The sequence below is a fragment of the Uranotaenia lowii genome, chromosome 3 (assembly GCF_029784155.1).
Source record: "Uranotaenia lowii strain MFRU-FL chromosome 3, ASM2978415v1, whole genome shotgun sequence".
NCBI classification, from domain to species: domain Eukaryota; kingdom Metazoa; phylum Arthropoda; class Insecta; order Diptera; family Culicidae; genus Uranotaenia; species Uranotaenia lowii.
In genome coordinates, this window is record NC_073693.1 from 285,812,555 (window position 1) to 285,828,975 (window position 16,421).

Sequence of the window (16,421 nt, forward strand, 5' to 3'; positions counted from 1 at the left end):
ATATGCTATAATAATTTGAAAAAAACGATGAAAAGGATTTTTAATAACCATTTTCAAACAGCTTTTTTCACCATCCTCGCCTACGAAGCAATTTGAATATCTATCCTTTTTGCGCGAAAATTATGTTAAAAATATGTTTCGCCATATTCCAAACTCGTGGACATGGAACATTATAGCTTGAAGTTTTCCCAAACAGCACTTATCATGGTAATGAAAAATATATTAAATTAGTTATGTATTAAATACAGTGTAAATTTATTTTTTTTAAATGAATTTACTACGGAAAAAATATAAATATTTAAAATGTATCAGTTGCATCACAAAATAAATTCTCAGCGTTTTTTTTTTATTTTCTCTTTGAAAGTCAAATATTCAAAAATGTTGACAAAAACTAATTTCTAAGTTTACATTTGTCCCGTATATTGGGGCAAGTGTCAATACAAAGCTTATTTACAGATACGTCAGAGTAATGGCTTTAAAATAGATTTAATACGTATTCCTGTTTTTTTTCTATCAAGTTTCACTGATATATCTGCAGTATTGCTGCAGTATAAATTTATGTTTGTAACTCAACTTTTAACGAATGCTGTTCAAAGGGAATGACCTTCATTTACAAAGACATTTAAGAATTTTCAATATCCGCTTCAGTTTCAACATTCGGAATACCCCTTCTGGTCTTTCCAAGATATTGAATCATTTTGAAGATGAATTTCTTAAAAAATCGACGTTTGCCCTTGCCCCACCGTGTAAGTTTACAGGAGGGAATATTGTTTTTAGCATTTAAAGGATATACTAAAAATTTCTCATAAAAGTTATGCGTCCAGTTGAATATCAGTTCAAAAATCTCGCTTTCAAAAAACGAAGCGGATCAGAAGTCTCTTTTTTGCAGCCATGTAACTCAAAAACACTTTTCATGTCAAGTACGTACTTGAATTGGTATGTAAGCAAAAAGTACGATGGTTTTTTCAGAACTTTTCAAAAAATAGCTCTCATTTTCATTTCTAAATTCGTTTCAGTTGTGTATTTGGGCCGAAGTAACAATTTCTAGAAGAAAACATAACTTTTATTTTTTTTTAACAGAAAAAGTTGAACGTTTGAACATGTTCTAATGCTCCTTGAATGAATAGTCCTATGCTACCTACATTAACACGAACTAAATATGGAAGTATTTTTGCAAATCTTTCAATTGGTTTTGATTCGATTGATAAAATACCAATCCGTGTCACATCTAGGCGTCATTTATTATCACGTGCAATTAAGCAAGAAAAAGAATCTAGGATGCATATCGCCCCACGTGCATACGAAACATAGGTACTTGGTTGAGAAATAGGCGCCTGATTGTTAAATTTTTCCAGCGATCAATGCACAGTATGCTTTAGTTACTATCCACTTGGGACGATGTTTGCTTGACCATAGAGACGAAAAACAAACCCCTCAAATAAAAAAGAATCTCTAAAAATGGATGCCATGACTTTTCAATTTCTGATTTTGGTAAACGAAAAATGTATAGGTATGTTTTATTCGATCGGCAAAATGTCAATCTGGGTCTCATATAGGCTTCATTCATAACCATGTGCTTTTCAAATGAGCTAGAAATCAATTAGAAAAAAATCACATCAAGGCTTCATATCGCCACCCCTCGTATTGAAAATATGCTTGGTTGAGAAATACGCGCCAAAATATTCCCACTGATCAGTATGCTATGCCTGGGTTACTATCCTCTAGCGACATTGGTTCGCGACGCCTCGACCTTGGAGACGAAAAACAAATCACCCAAAGGAAAAAAAAATCTCGAGAAAATGGATGTCATGACTTTAATTTGTTTCGACAAACTACAAATTTTGTATGGAAGCCCTCCCTCCCTTAAGTCGGATGGAGTTTTGACTATTACAGAAACCATCCCCGGCCTCAAAAACCCTCAGATGCCAATTTTGACGATGATCGGTTCAGTAGTTTCCGAGTCTATAGGGAACAGACAGACAGACAAACATTCATTTTTATATATATAGATGAGGTCAAATCGGAGGAGAAAGGGCAGTGTTTAACATACCCCTTCCTTAATCTTCCGTTATTTCACTAGATATTAAAGTTCTTTTTAATTTTCGATTCTTGAAAATTTGAAAAATTTCTTATTTAAAGTATAACTTAAAAACTATTCTGCTGATTCTTTTTAATTTCTTTTTCAGATTCAACGCTTAATTTTATATTGAAAATGATTACTTAGTGTGCTTATATTGACTCAGTTCAAAAATGCTGTCAACTAGTGCAATAAATGAAAATCCAAATAGCTATTTCATCATTTTTTAGAACAGATTGATTCACGGATCTATCTGAGATAAATATCTTATAAGCTTAAAATGTGGCATAGCCCAAATTAAATAACTTTTCATTGAAATTCCAACAAACAGGAAAAGGAGAAATAACTGAAAGTTTTTTTTTTATTAAAAAAATTTATTGGAGATAAGTTTCTTCACTAAGAAAACCAAATACATGAAAAAGTATCGATGAATCTTGGTTCGGCTTGCCTCCTTCCTTGTACGAAAATTTAGGAACTAGAAATTAAAATAAAAACATATCAATATTTGATCTTGGCCGTTGCGTTTCATACGTACTCTATGAAACGTAAGAAAATCTATCCTGAGTTAAAAATGCATTTATTGGAAAATTGCGAACAGTTTGTTACCACACTGTTTGGCTTTCTACATTGTTTTCTTGAGGAAGACCTTACCCGGAGTAATTTGCTATCAACAAAAATCTATAGTTTTGTTCACAGCTTTCTTCCTTTATAAGGGCTGTTGAAGGATTTTTCAACAATCAATTTGAAATATATCAGAGCAATTATGGTTTCTTGGGGAAGATACATATATTAGGTTGTTATAGTGTGGGAATGGTTTTTTAGAACCGTTGAAATCTCTAATATACATACCTAGTTCTACTCACAGTGGATATTTAATTAAGAGCTTCAAACTAAATTCTATAGAAGTTTTATAGCTAGCTATGTCGTTTATAAATGAAGACTTCAAAGATTAGAATTGATTACTGGGAAATTTAACCTATTAACGCCAATTCCACCAATTGCAATGGTAATACCATCGATGGTTGCATCACTATTAATGGTTCTTGATTCTCATGTCTTAATTAAAAACTAAAGATTATGAAATGTTATTCCTTCCTTCAGATATTTATAAGGCGTCTTCCAACTTTCGGGAAGCCCCAACTGTTTTTTCCCTCTTTAAAGCAGAATTTCCTCAACAGTTGTTCGTTTGAAACCGACCTTGAGTGATTGTTTAATTACCGTTTCCCTTCGAGAAGGCCGCCACGATAAAAGAAAAACCTTTTGTCGGAACCGCAATCAGACTAATTCTTGGTCATTTTTCTTCCTTGCTTGAGAAATGCCGGGAAGACCTTCTTCTTGAAGGAAAACAAAATCAAGAAGAAAGATGGTCATTTGCGAATTAACAGACACACACACGACGGGAATTGTGCGCTTCCCCCCTAAGGGGTAGTAACCGACTAATGAGTTCACATAGCAATTGTTGGCCCAACTGGCAGCAGGTGAATTGATGAAACGCCAAGGAATGTTGGATTGCTTAAGGTAACAGCCAAGAGACCCCAAAGAGTGAGTAACTGAGCAGCAGAACAAATGGGTAAAACAGTTTGATTTGAATGTCGGACAGGTTATCTCGCTCGGCACTTTCATTCCATTTCCGGAGGCTATCACACTGTTTTAATAACTGTATTTAGCCGGCGAAGAAGGGAGAAAACAGTGTTTTGTCCGATTGACTGGGATGGTACTTAAGTATTTTTCTGAGTTACTTACAAGAAGTAATTTGAATAGCACGTGTTTTGCTGATAAGACAGTTGGCAAGAATGGAACGAGATAATTGTATTAATAAACAACAAATGGCTGTTAGTATTTGATTGGTGCTACAATTTATAATAGAATGACATCTCCAATTAAGGTGAGTCACATTTGAGAAGATTTTTAAGTTCAAGTAAATGCACAAAAATATGACCTGAGATAAGTCACATGAACATTGAACTTGGCCGCATGAATGTCAACTTTCCTTTGACCAAGTTCACCGGAAACTTGGGAAAATACCGCTTCTTATTTGTTTTCATTAGATATACCTATGTATTAAGAAGTGTATTCTATAGCTTTTGAATGCATGGATGGAAATTGATTGAATTTTCATTGAAGCTACCTAGTGATGTTAGGTTTACGTGTACAAAATTTGATGACAATCTGTCTAGTGGTTTTTAAGATAGCGTCCAATACTAAAGTTCATTGACAACATTTTTTGAGCAGGATCGAGAAAAATCCATAAAATTCCCAGTAAGAGACCCAAAAACAGCTGGAAATCATCTACTCGACAAAATTTCACATGGTAAATCGTTTAAAAAGTCCTAGAGGAACCAATAGTGAGCTTAAATTTGAATAAAAGTGAAGTTTATTGATTCCATGAAGTGAAAGGAATGCGAAAGGTTTTTTCAAGCTCTATCCGAAAATATGAATAGAGGAAGTGAAAAAAAGTCAAATTTTTCTGACTGGTTCGTCTAGCTGACTTGTACATAGGCTTGACTTCATTACTACAAGGTGGAAAAGCTGGCCCCGGTAAAATAAACTAAATACGGTGGTCAAATCGTGCGCAAAATATTTAGACTGCTTGTGGGGAGATATTTTGAAAAATTCCGTAATAGACAGCAAAGCGAACTCTTCAGCGGCTTCATCTGGGAGGTTTCAAACCAGAAACTTTTAGTTGAAAAGTCTCGTCTGTATTTTCCGGAGATAAACGAGAAACAAATTGGAAAATTTATGGTCTAGTAATTGAGGAGGCTAGCGGAAACTGCTTATTACTCAGTCTAAAGATTGACACGATGAATGGCTAAAAATACAAAGAAGACTGTCTTTAAATGTGACCATTTTCTCTGAAAAGCAATAGGTCCCACAAAATTTATGCTCTGTTTAAGTTGGATCTGGAATCGTGCCATTACGCAACAACGGTGATGGAGTCATAAAAAGTCTAATATATTGTGTTTGTGCCGAATAAGGACAATCGGCCAAATTTTAAAGGTCAAATTTCAGGAAACAGAAAACGTAATAAAACAAGCCTTGATTAAAAAAGGGTGGTTCATAGTATATATTATAAATGGCGCACGTGTTGCCCAAAAAATAAAGTTGACGAATTTCTTCATTGGACGCTATTTCAAAAAGAACTTAACAGAATATCACAAAAATTTGTATATGTAAACATTACATAATCAGCTAACTTTGCTGAAAATTACATCATGGATGCATTTACATGCATGCATTCAAAAGTAATTCACAAATCAGAGTGTTGCATTTTTTTCTCGAATACACGCCTTACAAATTATGAAAGTATATTTTCTGATGAGACAAACATCTGGAAATGCGGTCCGATTAGTACCTTAGGAACTTGTAGTGAAAATTTCTACCATAGGAACTGCTCAACAGTTATGTGTTACTTTTTTGTTATCGTCTCTTAGAATGCATCCGATATTATATTCCACGAAAGTTTTCTCATGGTCGTGAGCGTTATGAAGTTTTAATTCGATCCAAAATGCTTTTAACTCATCTAAATTTGATTCATTTAGATAAAAAATGTAATAGAGGTGTGGGTAATAATAAAAAGAATATTATGGAATTGATTTTTGAACGGTTATGCATGAGGGTGGCTTTTAGCTATATGGAAGCTTTTAAACGCCTAAATTTCACTGTTTTACTCCCTTATATTGATCCTGTAAATTTCACCTAGATCACCGAAATTCAGAAGCTCGCTGAAGTTGAAAAACTTATTTAAGAAATATAATTTTTCATTAAAAACATAGCAATTAATTAAGGCAACACAGTGAAAATCTTAAAACTCATTGGAAGTGAAAATTTAAAGCCTAGAAACAACTTTTCACAAGACAAAAATAGTTTTGGACTAAGCGAAAAACGTTATAGACCTATTTGTTTATATTTTTGTATAGGGGTGAATGAGAAGACTTTAATTCCTGGAGATACTTGATTGGATAGCAATATCTCAAAACTGAAATGTCTCACAAAAATCAAATGTTTCAGAAAAATTTGCTTAATGGAGCAAAATAATAACGCTCTGAGCTCAAGAAATTTAATCAAAAAAATTTCACGAAATGTGACTTGAAGATCTTTTTTCATCACTTTAAAATGTTTTTTACATACAAAAATTATGGCAAAAATATTGATTCCAATATTTTAATCGTAAGAGTGTTATTTGAACTTTGTAATGTCATATTTTCAAAGCATTGGAAAACTCCCAATTCTCAGAATTTTTTTTTCCAAAAATGTTCATTATGGGTACAGTTGATCCCTAGAGTTCGAAAAGGTATATTATTCTTCTAAATGAATTGTGATCATTGCTGATTACGAGATTACTAGTATTTATTCAATAACTAATAATAATTATCGAATGATTGTCTGAATAAAAGGACTAAAAAATGATTTTTTCATAAAATAGCGCCATGAAGTATGCACTGTCTCTAGGGAATTTTCTTCTTCTAAAATCTTAGAAGTTTTTTTTTTTATATTTTTTTTTTATTTTATCTTGTTGAAAATAGAAAAATGTTCAAAAGTGTTTAACAGTGGTAACAGGAGAAGAATTTGATTTTTTCCCTGCCTTATTGGTATTAACCTACCCTGGTCATAACAGCACTGTATTATTGTATACATTTTAATGTTTAGATGAAAATCTTGACTTTTTCAAATGTAACTCTGGCCGAACTTTTAGGTCCTTAATTTAATTCAAAAATGTTTTAAAATCAAAAGAAATTATCGGAGATACCAAACAATTGAGACAGGTTGTTAAATAGTTTCCGCGATTTTGATTTAGCTATTAACTTTTAAACGAAAAAGTATAAACAATCATAAAATCCTTGTAAACTTTTTTCCCCCAACACCTCAAAATGTTCGACAATGTTGTTCTTCAACTTAAAACTTTAACGCACTAAAGTTTGTGTAGTTTCACAGTGCTGTCCCAATAAATTACGATTTTTTTTTTGAAAATTTTCACTTTTTTTATAGAAAGCTCCAAAGAAATTTGAAGGTCTTTTAGGTTCGCTTTAGACTGATCGATATTCTTTTTCAGGCTTAGGGCTGCAATCTGCTTCGTAATGAAGAGCTAGTGGCGACGGGAATATTTAATTTAGGTCCACTCACTTTGTAATTTGAAAAATTACTAGTTCAAGAATAGATTCAACCATATTTTTTCCGTTAAACTGGAATCAGTAGCAGTGTTACCAGTTTGTTGCCAAATTCAGGACGTCCTCAAAATAAAAATCAAGATAAATCAGGCTTATTTGATTTTCCAAAGTGGTGATCGTTTTTTTGGTGACACCGCTTCAAATTTTCTTTTCAAATCTTCTATACATTTTCTTATGTAAATATATTCAATTTTTATGAAGTCAAGAATCAGGCTTCTTTTTAAAAATCAAGCAGAAGCTTTTTAGGTGATTTTCATCACGTTCAATTCATTCAAATTTCATCTTGTAATACTGACTACCGTAAGCGCTTCAACCAAGAAACTTTAGAGAACCAATCGAAGTTCATCGGAACTAAATTCATCAATTCGATTGAACCTGCCTAGTAGGGGGAAGTCGTCTACTACCGGACACTTAAGGTTTTTAAGCAATAACTTCAAAAATAGATTTTTGTAAATATTGGTTCCTCTACTGATTTGAAGAGTATCAATATTATGATCACTTAACTATATTAGAAAAAAGTTAATTTACAACATATTCATGCGGTAAAAGAAATCATTTCATGTTAACTTTCACTCATTTCCAAAAGTGTTGTCTATGGCCGGACACTACGAATTACTTCACCAAAGTTGTCACCAATGGCACAAAAACGTTGCAAAATGACTGAATTCACTTGCACAGGTCTTGTGAATATATGTTTTCCAATACTGAACGTTCTATGAAACCAATCATAAAAGTTTTTTTGACAAACCAGAATGAAACATTTGTTTCGAAAAAACAAGAGAAAAATTGTCTATGACCGGACAGCAAAATCTTAAGTTTCTCAGAGGGCCAAAATAGTTTCGTTATTGAACACTTATCTTCTGCTAACCATTTGGGGGTGCTATAGAGATGAAAAAAATGAAAGTTTCAAGTTAAAAACATCTATCGTTTTGAATATTTTCTTGTCCGGTCATAGACAACAATTTGGTGTCCGGTCATAGAGAGATCGCACTTTTTTTAATTTTCCTAATATTTCGTTTGAACTTCCGTTTTGTTATCTTATATCTACTGTCGTCGAAAGATAACCAATCAACGATGTCGTTCATGTGCAGTTCAAATTTTACAAGCTGAAAAAACTGACCTCAATACAAATGCAAAGTTTAGGCGATCCTCGCCGTACTACTAGGCAAAAGCTTTAGATGCCTATCATTGGATTACCTTTTCAGATTGGATTACCATATTTCTAACACCATATCAGGCTACTATTTACTTTATTTTCATGGCGTTAAAACATTATTAAGATATTGTGTTTTCGAAAAATCTATGTTGTCCGGCCATAGGCGATGTCCGGCCATAGACGACTTCCCCCTACTGTTTGCTTCTGATGATTTTTTTTTTAAATTAGTATGCAGAATGAAATTGGCAACCTGCTTAAAGAATTGAACGTCAATGAAAAAATATCAAACAGAATAAAAATCGATAAGCCTTCGCCTAATTTTGAAGTTTATTTTTTCATATTTCTTTATGCATTCATTTAAAAACAGGGTCATCAGGCTTGGTTCGTAGCTCAGTCGATAAAGTGCTGAGCAGATAGCCAAGAGTTCGACGCAAAAGGTAATCCTTTAATACGAACGAAAACAGCCTTTTTGTATAAAGCCACTGGAAATTTTGTGATATTGCAAGGTATTTTCGGCTGCGGATAAACACGGAAAAAAGTATAAGTAGTATTGTCACCAACTTTCCACTTATATTCGATCATATTTCTGATCGATTCTCGACCAATTAAAATTTTTAAACTTTCAACTGATTGATATTGTGCGTTTAACGATACATATAATAGATTCAACTATATGTGTATGATTGGATTTAAGCACTCAATAATAAATATAATAGATTCAACTATAATCCTATGGTTGATATTATGCATTCAACAATAATTATAGTAGATTTAACTCTACTGGCAAAGTTGATTTGATTATAAATATGATCGATTCTATTAAATTTTTAAGATTGAATAATTAAGTTCAACCATAGATATTGTTGCCGAAAATTATCATTATTCTTCTTTATCATTTTTGTATTTATTTGTTATTTTTAAAATTTGCCACATCCGACATGAATAAACCTACGGAGGAAAAACAAGATTAGAAAATTGATAAAAAAAAACTCAAACTTCAGTACTTGCCGTTCGAGTGAAAAATCGTACTGCTGATCGTCGAAGGCTTAATTTTATTATTTCATTCCATTGTTTGTATTGCTTTTGTTTATCTGAAATTTAATTAAACAAACAAAAATAAAAAATAAAATATTTAAAAAAAAAACGTAAATTTTAGCTATTTTGGTTCCATAGTTTGAGGTCCCCTAGCGACTTCAATCATTTGCTGTAGTCCGTTTTCTTTGTTGACTTTATCGGCCGGGAGTTGCAGCGGGAGGACTGTCGTTAAATTTATAATATTTAGAAAGGAATGTCTAAAATCAATCATACAATCGTAATCACCATATTTAAAGTTAAATCAATAATATCATTATTGGTCTATCAGTAGTTTATAGTTCAATCTATTATATCTATAGTCGAATGCCTGAATTCAATCATACAATTGTAGTTGAATCCATCATATTTGTAGTTAAATCTATCATACTATTCTATTTAAATCTACCATATTTGTTGTTAATTGCATAAGACAAATCAGCACTTAAAAGTTGAACCTATTATATTTATAGTTGAATGCGTGAAAATCAACCATACTTTAATAATAATTGATATAAAAAGCTGCAATAATTGGAACAACTGTCGTCTGTATTCTCCATGAAACCCCTGAGAAGTGACAAACATAACCGTTTTCCTTATAAGCAGAAACGCCTTAGAAGCCATTTTCTGGACCTGTAAAGTTTTGGTAAGATGCCACATCAGCATAGATGTCCTTCAGGGTTATACACAAACAGGTTGAATATTGTTACAAAGGACATCAACACCGTTGCCTTCAATCTCGCCTAATTGGTTAATTTTAGCCAATATTTTTGTTTTTGACATTTCTCACGTCAAACTGGCTGGACATGTACGGATGAGCAAGAAAAAATAACCTCAAAAACATTTAGTACAAACACGGTCTATTTTTGAGATTGTTTTTCACACAATTGAAATATGTTATCAATTGTGTCACGAACATCACCAGCATCAAATAAGACTATTATCAAGCAGACATTGAAAAAGAATAAATCATTGGTTTACAATTCATTCTCATCAATGAAAGTATCGAATTATTGAAATAAAAAAAATTACGTCATTTTTACGTTTTTGCAAACTAACAAAATCCAAAAAATCTGTATTGTCAATGAACACACCTATTGTGAGTACGGTCAGATCAGGACAGCCGATGATGATGATCCCCGTTACTGTTGGTTGACCGGTTCGGTGTTAACTCCCGGGTGTGTGTCAATGCAAACAAACAAAAAACTTGACGCCAGGTTTAATTTGTTGGCTCCCGGCAATTTTCTGCTGATCCCCCCTTCTCTTCTTCAAGATCTATGTCGAAAGATAGCAACAAACAGTCAAAACAGACAGCTAATCGCCACTGAGTGACGCGCGCGCACGTTAGAGAGAAGCCGCCGCAAATTTCGTCCCGAGTCGGCGGCTTCCCTATGAACTGGAACAGAAATACCTCTTCGAGAGCTTAGTTGTGGACACAACGTCGTTAGTTATTTACACATGTCCGCAGCCAGATTTCGTTCGTACGTCCAACTTGGCCCGGCTTCAAGATGATGATGGATCGACCGGGAAATTGGCGAAGCGAATCCGCCAAAGATCGCGATAGCAAGCGATGGGCTATTAGGACGGTTTTGTGTTTGTGAAGATTTGCCGATTATTATGCGGGCACGCTTCAACACGATTAGCTTATAAATTGTGCGCGAATAGGCGAAACACAAAATGTAGATCATCCGCGAGACGTTTATTACCGCATTTGATTGCCATATTTTATGTTGATTCGCCGCCGAATCGCACGGAGTTATTCATCCTGGATTGGCCTTGGTTGGCATTTTTTTTTTGTTTCACCTGGCAGCCTCTAGAAATATAGCTTGAACTAATTTGAACAAAATATAGCATTGCCCTAGATTTGCTGCGGAATGGAGTCAAATTAGATTAAATAAGGACAACTGGTTCATTTTTATTTTCCACTGCTACCCAATGGAGAAACCCAAGTCAATATTTTGAAACTTTTTCAAGTTGTTGAGTCTTTCTTTATTTTTTTTTTTAAATTCTCAAATAATAAGAAAAGTCATGCCATCGTAATGTGTGTGTGTGTGTGTTCCATCCAACGACCCCCTGAGCTGGCAGGTATGTTATGCAAGAGAAGCAATATCAATCCATTTGATTAACATTTTTCAATTGCGGGTGCTGGAGGTGTTAGCTCTATTGAGATTCCATTAACCCATTTCAGAATGACAGAGACCTAGCTGCACATTCCGAGGTTACTTTCCTCATCAATAAGCCCCGCCCAATCACAACCAAATGGCCAAATGGGACATTGGATTATGATAAGACTTTCAATATTGTATGTTCTGAAAAGTCCAGATATGAATTTAATATAATCGTTGATTATATTAGATTGGTACCTTGACCGTCCAATACAAGATTGACTCGTATTTAATAGATAATAAATGATCAACATGAGAAAAAAAAATATTACCATAGAATATTACAACAACCTTACCATATTTTTTTAGTTCCATACTTAACTAAATATTGTCAATCACTGACAATTTCATTCGCCAGGAAACACTCTTCGGGTTATTTTTTATCAGCCAAATTTTATCACATTGTAAACTTACCACATGTATGTAAACCCGATCTTACCTTTTACCTGACCTTACCTCACCATTACGCAGCTCTAACCTTACCACAGGTCTGGCTGAAGTTTCGTTAATTAAACAAAAACCCACCGCCTGAAAAAAAAGAAAGAAAAACAGAACACACCCGAAAAAAGCGGGATATTTTTAAATTAATTTGGATGGATAAAGTACAATGAATAAGGACTATCGTGTATTATGCCCAAGCCATCATAACTGTATGTACATAATGTATGTATGGTAGCTACGGCAGTTCTGATAACTAATCGTGTCAATTCACTAAGAGTATCTACAATCTTCGTGATACATGTATAAACAGAAGTTGACAAAATGACAACAATCTCTGAAAAAAAAATCCGATGATTCAGCTTGTTGTAGTAGTAGTAGTAGTCGTAGCAAAATATCATTTTGTAAAAAATAATTGCAAAAAAAATGAGAAGTTTAAAAAAATAGGTATTTAGGGGTAACGATATTGATTTGGTTGTTTAAACATTTTTATTGTATGAAGACCAACTTAGTTCCTGTTCCTCCGTGCATACAGCTTACCAAAATAATTTTAATCATCATTTTTTGACAAATTACAGATAACCTGTTGTATTAAACTCACATATCATCCTCCGATTGTGTAGAAAACCGAATTCGAGGATTTCCTTAAAAAGATTTTTTTTAAATAAAAAAACGTTCGTTGTCTGTGGAACTGTGTAGATTCATCACTCATAGCAAGGGATTTTTTTTTTCTTTTTTTTTTTTTTTTTTTTTTTTTTTTTCGTGAATTGTTGGGCAAAAAATTATAGATAAAGTTCAGTCACCAAAACCCCCCCCATAAGTCGGTTCTTCCTACGGCCCTGACTGAGGCGATAAGCACGCGACTTAACTGCTCTCATTTACTCTCCTTGACAAAAGCAAACCTGAAATACTGAGCGCTTTGGAGAACACGACGAACCTGATGCCAGGATGATCTGTAGCGCGAAAAGTGGAAAATACAATAGAAATATCGTTGTTTCTCGTTTTGAAGCAGTGATTTCTGGTTTCAAGCACAATCATTCAAAGATCCATCCAAATTTGTGATTATAAACTAAATAATATTCCAATCAGTGAGAAAGTTTTCATGAATTCTTAGTTCCCGCAAAATGGAGAGAAGACGATCCCAAGCATAAGTAAATGTTATTGGTAGTTCGTAGTAAAATCCAAAGCGCGCAGTTTGTCATATCAATGCTTTGCTTTGCTTTCTTATTGGAACGCAACGCGCCGCTTGTCGCTCCAGCATGACATCAGATTTGAATTATAGAATAACTGCCTAACCTATTTAATACGACCTAACTAATACCTTGTGAGCCTCATTCATGTAAGAATCAAATGACGTAAGAGAAAAAAGAACGTATACATTGGAAAGCTCTCACCATGTGAAACTGCTCATTTGTTCTGCACAACGCCTGCTGCGTTCCAGTTCGCTTCATTACATTGCACATGCTTGCCTTCTGAAAAAAAACAAACAAATCACACTAGATGCACCTCAAGATTACTGCGGACTTGTTCTATCTCGAACATCCGCATCCAAATAACTTGAAAATTGAGATTGAAAACGTTCCACACTACTTGCTGACGCATAATACGAGCCCAAATTTCAACAGTGAACCACCCTAGTAAATCTACCAGTTCGTCGCTGCATCAAGTTATTTTTGTTTTACTCCATATCTAATATTCTTCGTCATACACTATTTCACTCACACATTATAACAAGCATAAACTTTTTCTCCCAAAAATCCACACTATCATGTTTTTCATACCGGCATCTACTGTATCACAGCAACCATACATACAAAGAAAGCCCTCTCCCCAACTGTTCTTGCCGCTATCATTCACTAGTAATTGTATAACCCGTGCCCGTCAGCGATTTCCACAGCATAAACTTCGCGTGCTTCGAGCATGGGTTGATCGGCGCACTGGCAAACCTCACTTCCATTATTTGATGATATATTTCAGATAATTAAATCTTCCTTCTGGAAAATGATGAGTAAAAGAGAAAGAACAGTACGGAAAATATTTGGAGACAACGCATCAGGCAGTACTATTATATGCTGTTTTTGCTGTATGTTGGTAAAATTTAACATCTTCTAAGCAGAATTAACTTTCATCACATCAACTTTTTTTCAAAATGGGATTTAGGAGAAATAGGGGAACATGCCCTATTATGCGCCACCTAAGCGAATCGCTGATTTTCTATGTATTCCACGTACAAATTGTGATAAAAATGGGTGTAATCATTGAAGAAAAGTGTTTTCTACAAATTCCTATGATTTTTCATTACTCAAATTGCTATAGTTTCTTCAAAAACTTGATTTTTAAAAACCATATTCAAAGCCACAGAACAAAACTGTGTTGCGAATACGCGCCGCTGTGTATTCAATACGCGCCTAGCAGCCGAACACACCCGAGAGCAGCCGAAGACCGAAAACACACCAATACTTACAGACACTTTGACTGAAAAGAAAATCAAAATGGACTAACAGAAATTTAACAAAAAATGAATAATAGATTTTTTGGGCTGAATTAACGCTCAAAATATTGTTTTAGACTTTTTGTTCAATTTCAATCAAAATTGACCTTTTTGAAAAATTAATGCTATTTTCAGCCTACTACGATTGGCGCGTTATAAAGAGCGCATGGGCCGTGATAGAACATACCCATGAAAAGCATACCTTAGCGAGTTCAGTATAATTTTTTAGCATAAAATCATAATTTAGATTCTCCTCTATCGATGTGTCAGAAAATATTGTCTTATTCGTTTTTCTCTGCTTGGTGACACCTTATTAAAAGTGTTTTAAAATTTAGATCGAAATGAAGAAAAACCTAAATAGTGAAATTATCACGACACAGGGGCATTTTAAGGAAAAAATCATACTTGCCATGACCAATCACAGCATTTAGAACAAATTGGTAATATTTTGCAGGCTTTAAATGTTACAGATTCTTCAAAACAAGAGTGGCGCGTATTAGCCACATGGGGCGTTATATGAACTTTTCCCCTACTTAGCTTTGGGATATTTTCATGAGGACTAACTGCAATAGATTAACCCGGTTGGCCGGTGTTCCTTAAAATATTTTTGGTGTTGGCCGCATTGCGTTTCCATCTCCGCAATCCGTGGAATCATTTCACTACACAATCTTGCTCAACTCGTACCTACATTGCATACCACCTATATCACCATATGATTGTTTCTATACACATTTGATCCTACAGTTGCGCTTCTCTCTCCAATTCATGCAAGTATGTGTATCGAGCATAATTCTTCAGCACCAAACTCACACAACCCCGCCCAAATTGGACGCCATTCTTCAGGAAAGCATTTTTTACAAAGCTCTAACTTGAACTTTTGTTAGCACAATTATGTTGTAAAGATAATGATCCGGAACAAGGATTTTTTTTCACAATGCGTCGATGCAAACGCCACTCTTCGTTGCAAAAACAAACCCCACTAATATTGGTTTCACTAGCTATAAATTTAGGCAATTTTGGCTCGATTGCCGCCGCTTCCATCATAACACTTTAATGCATCTGCTATTCTTCAGGAAGAAATTTTTGAACGAGAAAAAAACTTATCGCATTTTTAGTGAATTTTATCGTGTGTCCACTATGGTTCTGGATACATTCAGTCGCCTATTTCACAATTCAACAACCGGCCAATATCACAGATTCAAGGCAAAAAAAAACATCACTAAATGATGCGCACGAGTAAACCACGTCCGAACGCGACGGAAGCTAATTTCGGCAGAAAAGTCATGCCATCGTAATTGAGTTTAATTATCCTGAATGTCAACATCGTCGATTTCGATGGCACGTGCTCGTACAATTCTTGGATACCCCTATTATTATTACTTGCATCGCGGCTTTTCAACATCTTTTACGACCGATGCAGAATAATATTTCAAAACCAGTTCTGCAGAATGCTAATCGTCCTATCGTCGATCGACGAAGTGACAAGGAAAACAGGGATGAGACCTGATTATTTAATGAGTTTCTAAGGTCGTATCAAAAGCTAGTGTTAAGAGCGGGGGATGGCAACCTGGTACTTTTACGAGCAAGAATCTTTTTCTTCAACTCTATCCATCGGGAGAAACGTTTATGACGTTTTCCTCTCTAAGCAGTACAGAGTTGAAAGTGTCAAAATTTCAATGATTGTTGTGTTAATGTGCTATCAAACATACTTCTATAACATATGACATTAATTTCGAGTCCTTGACAATTAAATATCAGGTTTGTTTTGGTGGTTTTTTTTTATGGTTGTCAAATTTAATGACAAAGGATAGGGATGCCATCCCCCTGGTTAAGATAGATTGAAGTAAAAATCGAAGAC

At 34.3% G+C, this 16,421-nt stretch overlaps 1 protein-coding gene across 1 annotated transcript in view; it reads left to right on the forward strand.

Annotated features, from left to right (window-relative positions):
- Positions 1-16,421, forward strand: part of LOC129754729 (uncharacterized) — a 410,546-nt gene that overhangs the window by 61,487 nt on the left and 332,638 nt on the right. The gene's annotated exons all lie outside the window — the stretch shown is intronic.